Source organism: Patagioenas fasciata, chromosome Z (assembly GCF_037038585.1).
Source record: "Patagioenas fasciata isolate bPatFas1 chromosome Z, bPatFas1.hap1, whole genome shotgun sequence".
NCBI lineage: Eukaryota > Metazoa > Chordata > Aves > Columbiformes > Columbidae > Patagioenas > Patagioenas fasciata.
The window spans coordinates 4,366,982-4,383,592 of record NC_092560.1 but is presented as its reverse complement, the minus strand read 5'-3'; the positions used below and the strand labels follow the sequence as shown (position 1 = coordinate 4,383,592).

The 16,611-nt window shown below is 37.8% G+C and overlaps 1 long non-coding RNA gene across 2 annotated transcripts in view; it reads left to right on the top strand.

Moving 5' to 3' along the window:
* The window catches only part of LOC136115497 (uncharacterized), a 32,867-nt gene extending 17,010 nt beyond the window's left edge, over nt 1-15,857 (top strand). Inside the window, exons 2-4 of one of the 2 annotated variants that reach the window (XR_010653211.2) lie at nt 3,404-3,523; nt 4,329-12,306; nt 15,209-15,857. This is a non-coding gene — a long non-coding RNA (uncharacterized lncRNA). Of the gene's footprint in view, nt 1-3,403; nt 3,524-4,328; nt 12,307-15,208 lie in introns of those variants that run through there. The other variant, XR_010653210.2, reaches the window with a different exon arrangement.
* Nucleotides 15,858-16,611: the final 754 nt, after the last annotated feature.

Genomic DNA, 16,611 nt, shown 5'->3' with positions numbered 1-16,611 from the left:
TTTATAGGTTGGGTAAGATACGAAGCAACAAACCAATTGTGCAATTGAGCTAAGAGGAAGAAAACATTCTATGAAACTTGTGAGCTATTATTATAAATATTTGTGTAAATATGATTTAGTTCTTTGTTACCGCTTCAAATTCTGTTTATGTACAGCTCCTAAGTACAGCCTCTGAACCAGGTTTTCTGTTTATATAAATATATTTCCTTTATTGTCAGAAAACAGGGGAAAATAAGCCTCTTGTGGGAAACACAAGTGGCCCAGAGAAAGGACTCCCACTGGTGAAATAAAAGAAGTCTGCAAACAGCAACAAAACAAAGTTTACAGTTAATTAATTAATTGCCCAGTTTTGAATACTTGGTTGTTTTTTAAGGGTTATTATAACACTGATGGCCAGTGCATGAATACTTCAGAATTAACAGGTAATCTCCACATGTTTTCCTCTCCCATTATGAAATAATATAGTTTAACATAAAAGCAAAATAGATACATGAAATTGTCCATCATGTACTCATAGTAACAAGTACATATATATAATATTTAGTGTGAATTAGTAAGAAAAGTAGTCCCGTTCTTGATCACAAATGTGACAAGAACTTTTGCCTGATGCTGTCATGGAAGTTTCTCTCTCTTGCTGGCTCAGAGGCATTCAAGCACTAAATAATTTTGTGGGAGGAGAGCTGGGGTTTTGATGCAAGAGCTGCACAGGAATCTGCAGCTAAATTTCCAAGATTAGAGACTGAACCAGAGCTGGTATGCAACTCACAATCCTTAAAGAACAAGACGTTTAATCATATTGGAAAACATGGGACTCAACAGATTTGCAACGCAGATGTCACCTTGGCTAAAGTGAAACCAGGGGTTGGGATCGTTTGGCCGAACACAGGCACAATTCTCAGCAATAATTATTCTCACGCAAAGGTGGGCATCTAAAATAGGCCACATGAATCACCCTTTGAAGGTTCCTGTTAATGACGGTGGCAGCTCGGGGTGAGCAGCTCCTCCCTCGCTGCAGATGTCTGGCTCAAATGAGGACTCTGTCTTGGGTGACCGGCTCTACCTGAGCCTCCAGCATGGTCACAAATGGGTCCAAAGCACAACTCATCTCCCTGAGCTCCAGCTTAAATCTAGAAAAGAGAGAGAGAGACTGTCACAGTCAGCAGGAGAAAAAGCAAGGATCTCCAAAATTAAAGACATTCCTCCTCAACTGCATCCTTAGATCTACATAAAAAACATTTTCATTATGTTATGGAAGTGGATTTGGCTAGTCCACTCCAAATAAAAATACTGTTTTTCTGATTTTGTTTTAATTTTTGTTTTATTGAATGGTCGCATTGTGTGTGATTACAATAACACATCTGCTCATAAAATGGGCATGCAAGACTCTGCTGTGAAGAGTCAGGGGTGTGGGCATTTGTTCAAGGCAATGGGTAATATATTGCTCGCAACCATCTGACAGATTGCTAATAGGGCACAGCTGTTTTATGTGTCCATGATTCCTTTGGCCACTCTCCACAATGGAGTGGGAGATACAGCACGTACAGCTAAAATGTTTCCAACAGGAAAATAAAAAGCCTCAAATTATGCTTTTCAAGATAAACCCTACAAATAACAATGGATATTCTCATAAAGATTGAATATAGTTACATACACAACTCCGTGAGCATTTTCATTTCCTACTGTCTTTTATGTTATGTTTTTACAAAGGCCATAGAACATGTTTTCAGTTATATGGACATGTGCAGCATCACTCAGGCAATGATCTCCAAAGACGAAGAAAGCCATAATTCTGCTGTTTTGTGCAAATCAGATTTGCACATTACTTTGCTCCTTAACTTTCAGAAATGACTGTGAACAAACCAGACAAAATTCCATTCTTCCCTATTTGAGCTAACCCTTCTGATGTCTTTAAGTCTGATCCCATGCTGATGAGCACGGTCTAAATACTGAGACAAAGAAGAAATATTTTGGTAATTTATATGTAGCAATATAAATTCTTGTAAATACAGAGTTCTCTTCCATCGGTGAGATAGTTTAAGTAATCTGTCTCTTGAAATATCATTGATAAGTGAGGTAATGGCGTAGTTATTTTTGTTTTATGTTGTATATGGAATGTTTGTAAGTATATGGAATGTTTATAGAAAGAGCTGGATCAACAGCCTTGGCACTGATGCTTTCTTGATGAATATAGCAAAGGGTCATAATGTTGATGTGCAGGACTAGCTTTTCTCACAGCATATTAACATTTGCTTTCCAACCATTTGTAAAGGAAGACCTGGGATGTCCTCTTGGTTCAATCATCTGAAAGAGTGTCAAAACATTAGATAATGTTTGGTATTTTTGAACACCATTAAAATTGAATTAATGGAGTATTGAGAGGGGTGTTCTTTTCTCTGAGTTGTACATTTTAATGATTTCTCCATTTGATGTGTGCTTTTAATATACTAAGGAATATTAGCAATACAGTTTGTTTATAACAAGAATATTCAAATATTTTGTTAATAAAGTGGTTCTTGGTGGAAGAAAATATTCTACAGGATCTTAACAGCTCCACACTTTTCTTAGTTCCTTCATAAACACTGGCAGTCTGAAGATGCCAAACAGCAATGGGAACATTTTAACAATTCCAATCATTTGTACTGGTTAGTGTTTTGGTGTTTATGCCCGTTAAAACCAATATTGGCATTTTTCAGCTGAAAACTTCTTTGCTCTTGCCTGAATATGGGCATGGCAATAGGTACACATAAATGAAAACTAGTATTGCATGCGGATTTTGAAAACACTTATTTTGTGCAACTTTGCAACACATGGATGTTACAGGAGGCTGGAAATGCAGCTCTTCCTGAATTATTCAGTTCTCTAATGTGTTATTTGCTAGGGCACAAGTGATATTACCCAACTTTCTCATTATTTGTTTCCATTCAGTTATTTGCATACGCAGATGCTCCTCCTAAGCTGTCTGACAGCAATCAAGTAGCTGGCAAAAAGGTTTGTTTCCTCTAACTTTAACTGTCTGGAAGTGAGACATCCAATTTAAACTAGCTATTGAGGTGCTTATGTAGCATCCACATGATGAATTATCCCACCTGTTTGAACTTTGATTTCTAGAAGTGCCTCTCTCTAATTTATAATGCCTAACTGCTAAGTAAGTCAAATTAGTAGAGATTAATCCCAGTCTAAACCCCATCAACTACATCTGCAAAACTGCATGTGCAAACAAGGGGACATTGCACTGACTCTGCAATTAAAAAAAGGTGCATAGCTTCTCTATTTTCAGTTCTGAAAAATTGAGTTTATATAAAAGAAACACATATGTAAATATACACACCTGCTTTTGCTGGCGCGTGTGCACTTGTGTATACATTTACTGTTTATTAATACCTACATGTTCTCTCACACACAGGTCTGTGGACATAATGCAAAACCAAGCAGATAACTGTCCTCCTTAAAATAATAACCACAGGAGCACAATCTTGCCTCCCTGTTCCCGGATTTTCCTTCATTCACCCTTCCAAAGTATGTGGTATGTGGTTTTTATCCATCAAAGACATTTATGTGGCCAGGTAACCGGTCCACTCAGCCAGAATGAATAATTAAAAGGAAACAATTATTTATGTGGAGAATACATGGTTTGGACTGATGAAGAAAAGACATGCTAGTTTGGGGAATTGGTAATTTATTTCTGATGAGGATATAGGATCAGTTATAGGACAACACAATTCTGGTTTTCGTGTTTGGGGGTTTTTCGTTCGTTTGGTTTTGTTTTGTTTTGTGGGGTTTTGTTTTGTGTTATTGCTGTTGTTTTCTCACTGAGTGTTCAAAGAAATCCTGAGACTGTGAAACATCTGCGCCCATCTATGAACACCCCTATGAAAGTTCTGTGATCATGCTGATGGCTGCTCACGGATCTGATTCTCCAAATATGCCTTCACTTCAGCCCCTGTTTAGCCAGCTGACGTCACACTACTGTCTTGCAGTTCATAAATGACTTCTTGCAGTATTGTGAAGTTAGATATGGAGTAACTTATTTGTTGGCTATATTAATCTGTGTTGAGCTCACTATTCTCCAACTCTGAGCTGGCATTCTTAAGTTTATTCAAGGTATTTCTGTTCCGAACCCACTGCCATTGCTTGCATGAAGTGTTGTTCTCTGGTCTTTTGGCTTCACCAGTGATTTACAAAATGCAAGAACCTCCCATTCTGACTGCAAAACAGGTGACACCTGCTCTACATGGAGGTGCCTGTCAAAGAGAAATAAAAGTTATTTTGTCAGTGCTGAGTTAAAAATATGAATGCTGTTAATTTCCCCAACTTTCCTTTTCACTCAGGGTTTTGGGAGAAGAAGGAAGAGAGTTGGAAGATGCTGCTACATCAAACCCAAACATTTTCACAAGAGAGCACATGGAGTCTAATGATACCTGCATCCCAAGGGGAACTTCAGTTTGGTTAACGGTGCTACACAGAAGCATAAAGAAGGCATAAGAGCTGCCACATCCTGGAGAAGTTCAAATTGATAAAACATGGGAGAATCGAGGACCAGAAAGAAAAAACTCATAAGTTAGTAATAATACATTGTTTAGGTTCATGTGTGGTAGATTCAGCACAGACTGATGGATGTTATTTGTGTCAGTGTGTGGTTTTGCTATGGAACTTCTTACCAAGGAGTATTCTGTATGCTAAATATGCTTGTAATTGATGGGGAAAATGCATTGGGAAAAACAAATCAAACTAAACACACAACGACAACAACAGAACCCAAACACCCAGGGCTTTTATACACAAGGATGAAACCTCTTGGGCAGAAAGTTCCTCAACCACAATATGTTGATGAAAAATTAATACACGCTTGCCCAGTTCTTATGGTATTTCCTAAATACCTGCTATTGACCTTGTTTGAAGACAGCATAAAAGGCCAGATGGTCGTTGAATATGAGCCACTGGAAGCTGTTGTCATGTCCTTAAGACACAAAGTGAGTCTCAGTGTCACCAGGGACATTAAGGGTAGCTGGAAAGTTGATGAAATTCACCTTGAGCTGTCTGAAACAATTGAGCTGTGATCTTGGAGGAGTCAAGGACAGGGATTGGTGACTCCTATCCAGTTCAAAAACCAACATTTGTCATTTCTCTAGCAAAACTTTCAAAGTACAGCAGACTTTGTGGCCTCATTGCAGGGTCAAGCAGGAGGCAATATCAAGTTGCACAAAGACCTCTTAAGCTGTTAAAACCACAACCTGACCTAGAGAAAGGCAAGGGTGTGGTACAAATCACATAAATTTTTTTTTAATAGTAGTTTTTAAGGTTTGTTCATGCTTTCTTCCTTCTAATGAATTTGCCTCCATCCCTTACTAATCCCACAGAATTTGTATGTTGAGTTCAAGATACAAGACCCACGCAATGTCATGAGGGGTGTAGGAAAAACAGCATATATATATATATATATATACATATATATATAATTAGTGTTGTGGGAAATGAAGAAGAATCCCAAAAAAACCCATGTATTAATTAGAGATATTCAATAAAAAAGAAAAGAACTGGCATCTACTTTTTAAAAATCTCTGTTGTTTAAGATATCTGATTTGATTGGTACTACTGATGGCAACAAGATTGACAGAAAACCACACTCCTTCCAGCAGTACAGTTAATTCCAGTGTGATTAGATATTTATGATTTCTGGCTCTTTCATGGGTAATCGAGCCAAAGGCTGAATTCTGTACTTTGCACACTGAGATTGAGAAGCTGAGGTGAACATTGTCCTCGAGTGGTAGTCACTAGAGTCCCCACATCGACATGCAAAGACAGTTACACCAGCCTTCTTCTTTTCAATAAAATCAATACATGTAATATTGACAGTTTCTCAGTATATTCTTCTACAGTTGCTGTTGGAAGACAAAAATACAAAGATCTCACTGGTGTGAGATGTGGTTAATTTGCAGCTCCGTCCTGTTTAAACACAACTTGTTCACCAGTCTTAAGACTGGTGAAGCCTGCAATTGTTTTAATATGAATAAGCAGATTCAAGTCCTACCCTCTTAATGTTTAGGTTGAAGGAAGAGACATTTTTCTGAGCACTTTGCTATGCGAAATATGCGGGAGCATTTCCATTATATTAGGTAATTCAGTATCAGATTTATTTGTAACTCCAAGTGGAATGACGACGTTTGAGCTGAATGAAACTGTGAGAGTCAACGCTAGCGCCGTGTTGGGTTTATTGTCTCCTGCATGCTCTAAAGCCGTGAAACAATTCTACAAATGTTCTTTGCATAGTACATCCAGAACACCACCTCATTAAACATCTCCTTGGCATTTGTTCCATTTCCCACTTTGAATTGCTGTGTGTAGTTGCAAAATGACCTCTTGTAGCAGGGAAATTTTATTAACTCTTCAATCCACTGGCACAGAGATGAAAATAACATTGAGAAGCGAAAGACAAAAATGAGTGGTTTGGGGCTCACTCATATGGCAGAGTGGCATGAAATGGAAGCAAGTTGTGCAGCTAAATTATTGCACATTTCTGCATATTGGTGGTATTGCCTTCATCTTCCTAGTAGGCTGGTGATTGGTTTTGCAGATCCATACATGTGTGTCTTCTGGCTTTCCGCGTAATACAGTGGAACTAGTTTTGCCCTCAGTGTATGCATACACTTGATGTCCAAATTTTGCGGTCTTCACCTTTTTGCTTTCTGCTGCACAATATCCATTACAAATCTGGAGCCAGATTAATTTATCCCATGAATTATTCCTAAGCAAGCAGGCCAAATGAGCTCCCATGAAAGGTGCTCTCAAGAGGCAGTATATACTACAGTCACAGTCTGGCCCTTGCTTTTCTCTCTTCTGAAATAGAAACAAGACTCAGCAGCCCTTTAGGAAGCACAATTTATTCCTTGCTCAGCACTGTGTTGGCGTTAGCTCAGGTGTGTAGAGGTCAGGGAGAAGACTTGGAGTTAATGGCAAGTAGGATGATTGTCCATGGGCAGGTTTTTCTCTTTTCCTGATGGTGACCTGCAGTTTGTCTGACATCCCCAACCACCCTTTGCATGGAAATGTAACTGGGTCTGCAGCTAAATGTGCCTGGCTCAGTGCACCAACTGTTAATTCAACTCATTAATTTAAGGGTAAAAAAGCAGGTTGTCCAGACATCCACTGGAAGTTACCACTGCTTCACTTTTCTCTGAAATGAGCACTAAGCAGAGTTTATCTCTACCCTGGTTGCCAAGAAGTGATGCCAAAGGCACCTTGTGCTCCACCATTGCCAGCACACAGCATGAGTAAATTAATTCACAGTCCTACTATCAACATACAAAGAATGATGAACATGTTGTGGCCGTATATTGTGTGGTCCCAAATATTTTTTTAAAAACCCATTTTATCTAAAATTAAGTGGTGCTGTGCTATTTTTATTCCTTCTGTCACTTCAGGGTGGTGCTGCACAGAACTTCAGACTTTACCCATCACCATAATACTCAGATAAAAATAGATCAAGGTAAAAAGGAGAAGCCTTTTCATCAGTTCAAATTCCCAAAAGGTCTAGAAATGGGCTTTTAAAAGAATTTTAAAATTTTAATTAGGAGTCCAACCAAAGAGAAGTTTTTAAGCAATATGATTTGTTTATTTTATTAGAAAATTGGGAAAGATCTATACATTACTTACAGCAAATGTAGATTGTATTGGTGGAAAATCTGTTCTGAATAGCCAGCAGGATGTGGCATGAAAAATGGTCGGAGCCTGTGTTGCATGCACAGAGAGCCAGTCTCACAGTCCAGTTTTATAATCTCTTATACAATTTCAAAAAAGATTTTGTCTGCAAAGGATCTACAGGATTTTTAAAAAGCTAAGTTTGTAAACTTTTACTAATAAAATTTGTGCAAAAGAACGATAAAAAATACGAGTTAAAACCAGCGTAAGGTTTTTTTCAATGAATTTTGACTTTTGGTTCATATAAAGCTATAATGTTATTGCTAAATATAAGAAACACAAGGATAAAGCAAGAAATTTTGAAAAACAGTAATTTCATATAGAATATGAAGATTGTTCTCTAAGAAATCTTTAAAGAATGAAATATACATAACCATATTTCACAGAAGCAAACTTGGTTTTAATTTTAAGACATAACTTATAAATATTATGAAATAGGAAAATCATGCTTTAGGTACTGATCATAGTTTTTCTATGTTGATTTCCGGTTCAAAATTACGATGGTTGTAAATCAGCCTGTTTCTGGAGTTCATATGTATTCAGAATGAAACAATGCCATTTTACTTATTTTTCCATCAGGGCACATGGTGCTGAAAGTGAGCAAGCAAGAAAGTAAGGGAATAGGAATTTAATAGAAGAGCTGTATTTCCAGTGCACGGTGCAATAGGTAAATAATGAAAAAACCCAAGTAAAAATTAAAACTCACCTAAAATAAATAAGTAAGTAAGTAATTAAGTGATCATAAATGCATCTTCGGGGTATCTTGAACCTTTCTTGTCTTTCATTTAGTTTAACTCTATATCAAATTAGTAGACTTGCTCCTGTTTGAAGTTCCCAGTCGAGTACTCAGACCTGCACGGCTTAATGCACAGTTTAGTGCCCAGCTTAATACCCCTGAATATTGACTTAAGGTAGCAGTCTCTGAGCACTCTTCAGGCCGTCCCTGCACAGCTCTGACTTCAGGATTCAGGAGATGTATTTCTTCATGAAATACACACCTTGCTATTTTGCATTCGCTGGAAACAGCACACATGCTAAATGTGTCTCAGTGGATTTGCTCCCATGCTGGGGATCATCGATGAATCTTTGAAGAAAAATTAGAAATAAACTGAGAGATAGGCTTTTACTTACTTTACGTTCATGTTTTTTCTCTCTCTCAAGGATATTTTTAATTCCATGTGCTGTCCAAAAGCAGAATTTTCCCTGCTCCACATCTCACTATACAGTTTATCAGCAGTTACTGCCTTCAGAATATTCCATAATGCAGACAAAGAGCAAGTTTTCTTTTTTTGTTGCTAACATACTTTGTTTCCAAATCATTCAGAACCGTAGATGTATTTCCCAGTACTCAGTAATCCATCTTAATTGCTTTTATGGAATACAGCTAAGATAACTCATCTGCAAAACAAAATAAACAAGACAAAATAAAACGAAGTTAACAGTAACTCTCTATTACATGAATACCACAAATAAGCTGTTTCTGCCATATATGTCAGACAAAATGATCCATGATTAAGGTGTTATCTTTTTGCACTCACTTTCCACTTCACATAGTAAGAGAAACAAAATTTAAAAAATTGGTTTTAAGATGTGGAAAACATTTTTAGATGGTGGTGATAATCACATTAACGTTTTCATAGGTAGGCATTTATATAGATACTTAAATAAATATACAGAAAAAAGCGTGGAAGTGATCCATGTTTCACCCATAGTAGGGGTTTCGTTTGGTTGGTTTTTTTTTTATTATAATACAATGCAAGTAAATAGAAGAGAATTCAGAATGCCAAAGTTTGACCTTGGTGCCATCCACTAAATTATCTAGTTAATTTTTTATTCAGAAATTAATTTAATTAAAATATATTTCAGCAATGGGAAACGTCTTCATGGAATGATACAGTAGCTTTGGCAGAAGTGACAGCCTCTCTCACGGTGATGGTGGAACATCATGCGATAGTACTGTGCATCAATTTCAGTTTTCTTAGCACTTTTTTAGCCGGAGGTAACCAGTGGCCAGGAGCACAGGCAGCACACCTTGTAGCCTTAGGGACAGGATTTTGTCTTGAGGATGCTCCATGGAGCAGGGAAACCTCAGAACTAACAGATTCTTCTTAATGACATGTCTGATGCTATCCACTGAAGGTTCAAGAGGATAACTACAGTTGCCTTTAAGTCCAGCTAAAATTGGGATCTTCTGGGAACAGACCACATCTGGAATATTGTGTCCAGTTGTGGCCCCTCAGCTCCAGAAGGACAGGGAACTGCTGGAGAGAGTCCAGCGCAGCCACCAAGATGCTGAAGGGAGTGGAGCATCTCCCGTGTGAGGAAAGGCTGAGGGAGCTGGGGCTCTGGAGCTGGAGAAGAGGAGACTGAGGGGTGACCTCATTAATGTTTACAGATATATAAAGGGTGAGTGTCAGGAGGATGGAGCCAGGCTCTTCTCGGTGACAACCACTGATAGGACAAGGGGTAAGGGGTTCAAACTGGAACACAAGAGGTTCCACTTAAATTTGGGAAGAAACTTCTTTACAGTGAGGGTGTCAGAGCCTGGCCCAGGCTGCCCAGGGAGGCTGTGGAGTCTCCTTCTCTGCAGACATTCAAACCCGCCTGGACACCTTCCTGTGGAACCTCAGCTGGGTGTTCCTGCTCCATGGGGGGATTGCACTGGATGAGCTTTCCAGGTCCCTTCCAACCCCTGACATTCTGTGACTCTGTGATTCTGCACTGAGATTATTCTGACTTCAGAATACAGAGCTCATCTTTCCTGGATGCCAAACATTTTACACCACACCCACTGATCCCATAGGAAAGGGCAGGAAGAGTAATGTTCCTCTAATCCAGATAGCAAAACTGAAATCATGATCTGTTCTCTCTTGATCTTCCATAATTTCACACCACTTTGATAGTCCCATAGTTTGGGTTTTTTTTGTTTGTTTTTTTTTTTTTTTAACTTCCCATTAAGGCCTATAAGCAAAGAGCTCCATTTCCCCACCAGCATGATTTTAACGAAAAATGTTCTTCCTCCCCAGCTTGCAGGTTTATCCCATCCTAAGCATCTGGTGCTATTTTGCTTTAGCAGAGAAAGAAAACTAAGTGCATGGTCCCCAAACTGGATGACATTTTCAGTAGCTTTACACAGATCCAGTGAAGAGCAGAGAACAGGCAGATGTTGCAGGATTTGTCTGGGTCTCAGCCAGTTGGTCTCAGTTATATGGCAGTAGGTATTTTTTCTTCATTGATTGCCCCACATATTTTCCCTTGTTCTCCATAGGACATGAGTACGGAAAGGATGCGCTGCTGAAAACAGTGTGAGGTGCCTGCAACCTGCAAATAAGAGCGTTGGTTTACACACTGTGTTGCTTTTTAAAAAATAAAACCTCTGAAGAGCAGGGAGTCGCAGTTAATCATGTTACAGAGATTTGTCTTTCACTTGCCACTTTAAAACTGGTGATTAGTTTTATTAAACTGTGATTGCAAACATCTGCTTGTGGAAGCTCCATTTGAAATGCTTCTTCTCTTATTTCATACACTGTGTTGCCCCAGATGCTCCTCAGCCCCATTTGCAGCAGACTTGATTTTTGGATAGACTGGTCTGCATAACTCTTCTTGATTTATTCACACTTCTGACACATATTTATCATTTTTAGATTTTTATGTTTTCAGTGAAAAACTTGAAAATGGAATTGAGACAAAAATTTTAAGTTTATCTTGATGCCAGGAGTCACAAGCTTTGTGTGATTTTCATCTGAAACAAGAAATCAATGAAGCTAAGTATCTGCAAATGTTAGTCCAGCATAACCTACTTGCTCATTGCAGAATATAAAACCAGCCAAGGCCTAACTGGTTTTCAGTTTAAATCTATGGTGATCCGGCAACAACTTTCCTTGGTTTTTAACTTTCTACACCTGTCTCCTGTAAAGTAACAGTTCCGATCCTTACCCAGTGTACACTTACTTGCTAACAACATTTAAACCAGACTGTAGAAAGTAAGTATTTACTTCTCAGCAGTTGTTAAAATGCCATTACAGACTGTATTTAAATCTATGTGTTACATAAAGTGTAATTATGTTCATTTGAGACTATGATGATGATGATGGTGGTGATGGTGATAAGATCAAGCAGCAGATGTGTGAACGTAAGTGCCAACTACCTTATTTTAAAAATCAGATGAGCTAAATGGAAATTCAAGTATCTTTGAGGTATCATTCTGTTAACTCAATATAAATAATTCTTTAAATTTCATTCTCCATTTGAAGATAATAGTAAATTATAGTCAAATGCTCTTCACAGTGTTGATATTATAGCAGCACTGACATCATTACTTCAGAAGCGACTTACTCAGAAACTCATTTGGTAAGATGTCTATTAAAATGCATAAGCAGGATAAGAGTTTAGAATCGGGTGCCTCTCATCAAACCCTGTAGACACTTACCATGCTTGTTCTCAATAGAGTCTACTGCGGCACAGCCAATGGTCTGCTTCACATCTGCAGCCTCTTGGGCTTTCTCAACTTCACCCATCTCACAAGATCTTCAAGAAAACATCTAGTGGGCTGGGCATGACAAAAAAATAGTCATGGAGTCAGTGGTACCTCTGTTTACAAATATATAAAGGGTGAGTGTCAGGAGGATGGAGCCAGGCTCTTCTTGGTGACAATCAATGATAGGACAAGGGGCAATGGGTGCAAACTGGAACACAAGAGGTTCCACTTAGATATGAGAAAAAACTGCTTCTCAGTGAGGGTGCCAGAGCCTGGCCCAGGCTGCCCAGGGGGGTTGTGGAGTCTCCTTCTCTGCAGACATTCAAACCCGCCTGGACACCTTCCTGTGGAACCTCAGCTGGGTGTTCCTGCTCCATGGGGGGATTGCACCGGATGAGCTTCCAACCCCTCACATTCTGGGATTCTGTGTTATTTGATGTATGTTATTCATTGTTCACCCAACGGAAGTACAGAAAACACATCGCAGCACATGTTAAAGCAAGAGTTGACACCTGTTGCTTCAACTAAAAAACACCAAGGAAATCGTATAAAATGGCAGGAACAGGCTCTCAAAAAGCAAGTGTAGATCTTCATCACCCTCTGTTCTCTGCCACAAGCCTTCCACAGTAGTTTGGCTGCCATTATATGGAGAAAAAGCAGTGTTTCTATCCAGGCTGTGATGGATAGCTGTAGTTGGTAGGAGCTACATCAGCTATAATGTATTATAAAATAGTTTTATTAGAAGAGGAAAAAAATCAAAGATTGTTTCCACTAACCTTAACCACTTTATTGGTATTAAAGCATATTAAGTCACTGTTATTTTCTTGTGTTTGGCATTTTCTTCTGTATGTTTATTCTGATTCACCCTGGCCTCCTGCCAAATATGCATCAAGTCTCAGGATTCAGTTCTAACCTCTATTTCCCCTATAAAAAATGAAGAGAGATAATTATACTTAAGAGCACTACATAGAAAAAAAAAAAAAAGTAGTTGTAATTTACTTCTATGGGCAGGTATGGAGTGAAACAATAGCTTTGAAAAGACATATCATGTGAGCTGCTTGAATAGACCGTGTATAAGTACCATGTATACATGGCTCATATACATGCCTTGTATACATACTGAAAAAACAGCCAGTGTGTGTGTGTGTATCACTGAAGCATGCAGTCTCTTACAGTGAAGTGTTTTTAATCTGATGTTGAAGATGACAACGTACCCAATATGGGACATGAAGACAGCTCAGACACCTCAGCTCTGAGTCTGAAAGACAAGTTTTTATACGTTTTTCTTAGCCTAATATTTATTTTCAAACTAATGCAAATGACATCTTCATGTTGTGCAACTATGAAACCTTATGTCAGATGGAGGTAAATTAACAAAAACTCTACTGAACTTAGAACAAGCCGCAGCTCTAAGAACAGGAGCATGTGTGCATGTTTACATATACCAATATAATTAATTACTTCACTGAACTGCTTCTAGGGGCAATGTTTGGTCTCACAGTCTCCAGGTGATGTATTGACTCTTTAGAAGTTAATCAGTGGGTTGAATATATTCTGCAAGCTTTATAATTCGCCATATTTTAGACTTACTATTGTAGAATAGTGCCAGTTGGGCTAGTATTCAGAATACATTCATAAAACATGCAGATAAAGCAATTAGCCACTCTAGAGTTGGACAACTGGTGACATTGTCTATACCAATTAAACTGGTTAAGAACACCTGCAGTCTCATAAGAGAATCAGGTCAGGACCAAATTTTTCTTATGAGGGTACAGTAAATAGGTCACAAAGTTAAGCAACATCAATACTAATTGATTAATGAGTTCTACAAATCCAATGTAAATGAGGGGAATCTGCTGATTTTAAAATTAAACTGGTCATAAATGATCTGAGGCAGTTTTAGCTGTCTAATCCTAGGCCACTAAATTAAAACACTTCATCCTATTACTTTTAAGTGATACAATTAATACGTGCAAATTAACTAAAGTTTCCTACATCCTAACTGACTGAGTCACATGTTTATCCTTTTGCAATGAATGAATGTAAATACCATCAGCCAAATTAAAATGAAACACCTAGAAACTTTTCCTATAACCATCCTTACAAAATGTAACTTTAGTATAATAAAATTATGTTGGAAAAATAACAAAAATTGCTTATGAATTTCAAAATTGCTTTTCTTAAATTATGTGTATTGCGTGATCAAAAAGATAACATGAACACAGCAGAAGTTTTGGAAAAGCATTGTAAGAAGACACTTTCAATGTAAACAAAAACTGGACATAGCTTAAATTTAAGCTGTTGAAAAAGGAAAAATAACATTTTGTCACTTACATACAGATACATTGAGTCCTCAGGAAACTTCTTGAAAGACTACAAACTAGCTTTTGTGGGGGGTTTATGTGAAAGTTACTTAGATATCTTGATCTATTAAATTATGTAGGGTGCTATTTGCATTATACAGTGAAAGTATGCGTATGCTATGCATATTCTGGGTTTCTAAGACCACTACAATACATTTAAAATTTGCCTCCACTGAGTACTAATGTCTTTTAAAACAAAAAAATCAACTTTTACGTAAATACAGGGAGAATTTGGCAATGTGTTACAGGTATAATATCGCCATATTCAAGAACATTAAATTTCACCTCGAATGAACTTCAGAGGTAGTGAAGGATTTGCAGTACCTTTCACAACTGGAAAAGCCCCAAAACCAGAGCAGCTTAATAAACACATTTCTGCAGCAGACAGACATCCTGCCCCAATCTCAGTAGCACTGTTCACAGCCGTGATTAGGTCCTTTTTGCCTAAAACATGCTTAGTCAATCAGGACAACCCCAATTCATTGTTTTTCACATTTTTCCATGTTTATCCTCTGCAATAGTCAACCACATTAGCTATCAGATTAACACTGCAAAATGTGTATAATGACACTGCATTTTCAGTATCCTTATGTTGGGGATATACTTTGGCCAAGTACATTAGAACCTTTAATAGTGAAAACACGTGTTTTAATCAACCTTTGGTTATTTTTAGATGCCCTGGAAAACTCTTTCAGCCCCTTCAAGTCCACAGTCCAGCCCCTGCACAACAGCTGAAATACACCAACATCTTCATAAATCCATCCCAATATTCATCCTGAAAGGTTTTGGATACTTATCTGAATCAAATAAAATCTATACATCCTTTTATAATTTACTTATTACTAACAGCCTAAGTTGTGCCCAGAGCTAATAATGGCAACTCAATTTATGGTACCGTCCTGAGACTAATGTTTCTAGTCAATGATGTCAACAGTAGAGTCATGTTCAACAAAATCCTCTTTAGATGGCTTCCAGTTTTGAAGAGAGATCACTGATTATCTCAAGCAGACTCGGTAACATCACCCCATAAACAAAACGTAAGCTGAAAATCACTGTTTTACATGTTTGTTATACACTTGTTCTACATCTGTAACTGCATAATTGTGACTAATAAGCCAAGTTTAAATTTCTTTGGTGTTTTCTTGCCATGTAAGTGCAACAGATGTGCATACTAACAACAGCTAAATTATCATCTGGGATCTGGTAAATAAATTTGTTTTGTTCTCTTGCCTTTTGAACACATAATATCAGCTGAGGTCTTTTAAAACAATTTATCTAATGGAGTGTTACCAAACAAAATAATATGCACAATTTACCACATTTTTTCTTTTTTAACTATATTTTGCAGTGAAAAACAGATACTCATACCGAAACTTGTCAATAAGATCTATTTGAGTAAGGCTTTCAAAAGTCACTCTGACAGTGGATAAGAGTGAGAAATTCCACTATTTACAAAGTATAATTGCTCAGTCACCCTGGTGGTTGACAAACTGAGGAAACCAGCAGCAAAAATATTTTGATGAGGAGAGAACTTTAGGCTACGCAAGTTCTTTCTATAATTATTGTTTTCTGAACTTTGTTCACATCATTAATCAAAAATGAAGGTGTATGACCCACTTCCTCATCTTTTTTTTTGCTCCCACCACCCTACTTCACTTTTAGACAATATAAAGAAATCCACAGTATTCTATGTAGCTGAACTTTTCCCCATTCTTGCATTTGGATTCTAATCCCTGAAACTGCTCCATAATAATGTGTGGAAATATGTTGCAAGTAAGGGTGTCATGTTACTTAAAGATATTTGACATTTTAGTATAATCTCAACACGCTATTTCCATTAAGCATGTGGTGGTGGTTGTTTTTTGTTTTTTTTTTTTTTTTGATTGGTTTTGCTTTTGTTGTTTGTTTTTGTTGTTTATTTGTTTGTAAATAGTTAATAAAACAATTTATTCGCAACAGAGTGGCTGCTGGACATCTGATGCAGACCATGGAAACTGCTTTGAACCCAGTGCCTCTGTGCTGCTGTAGCGCCCTGAGAAGCAAAGTTGTCCAGTTCAGGCCATATTTTGAGCACAT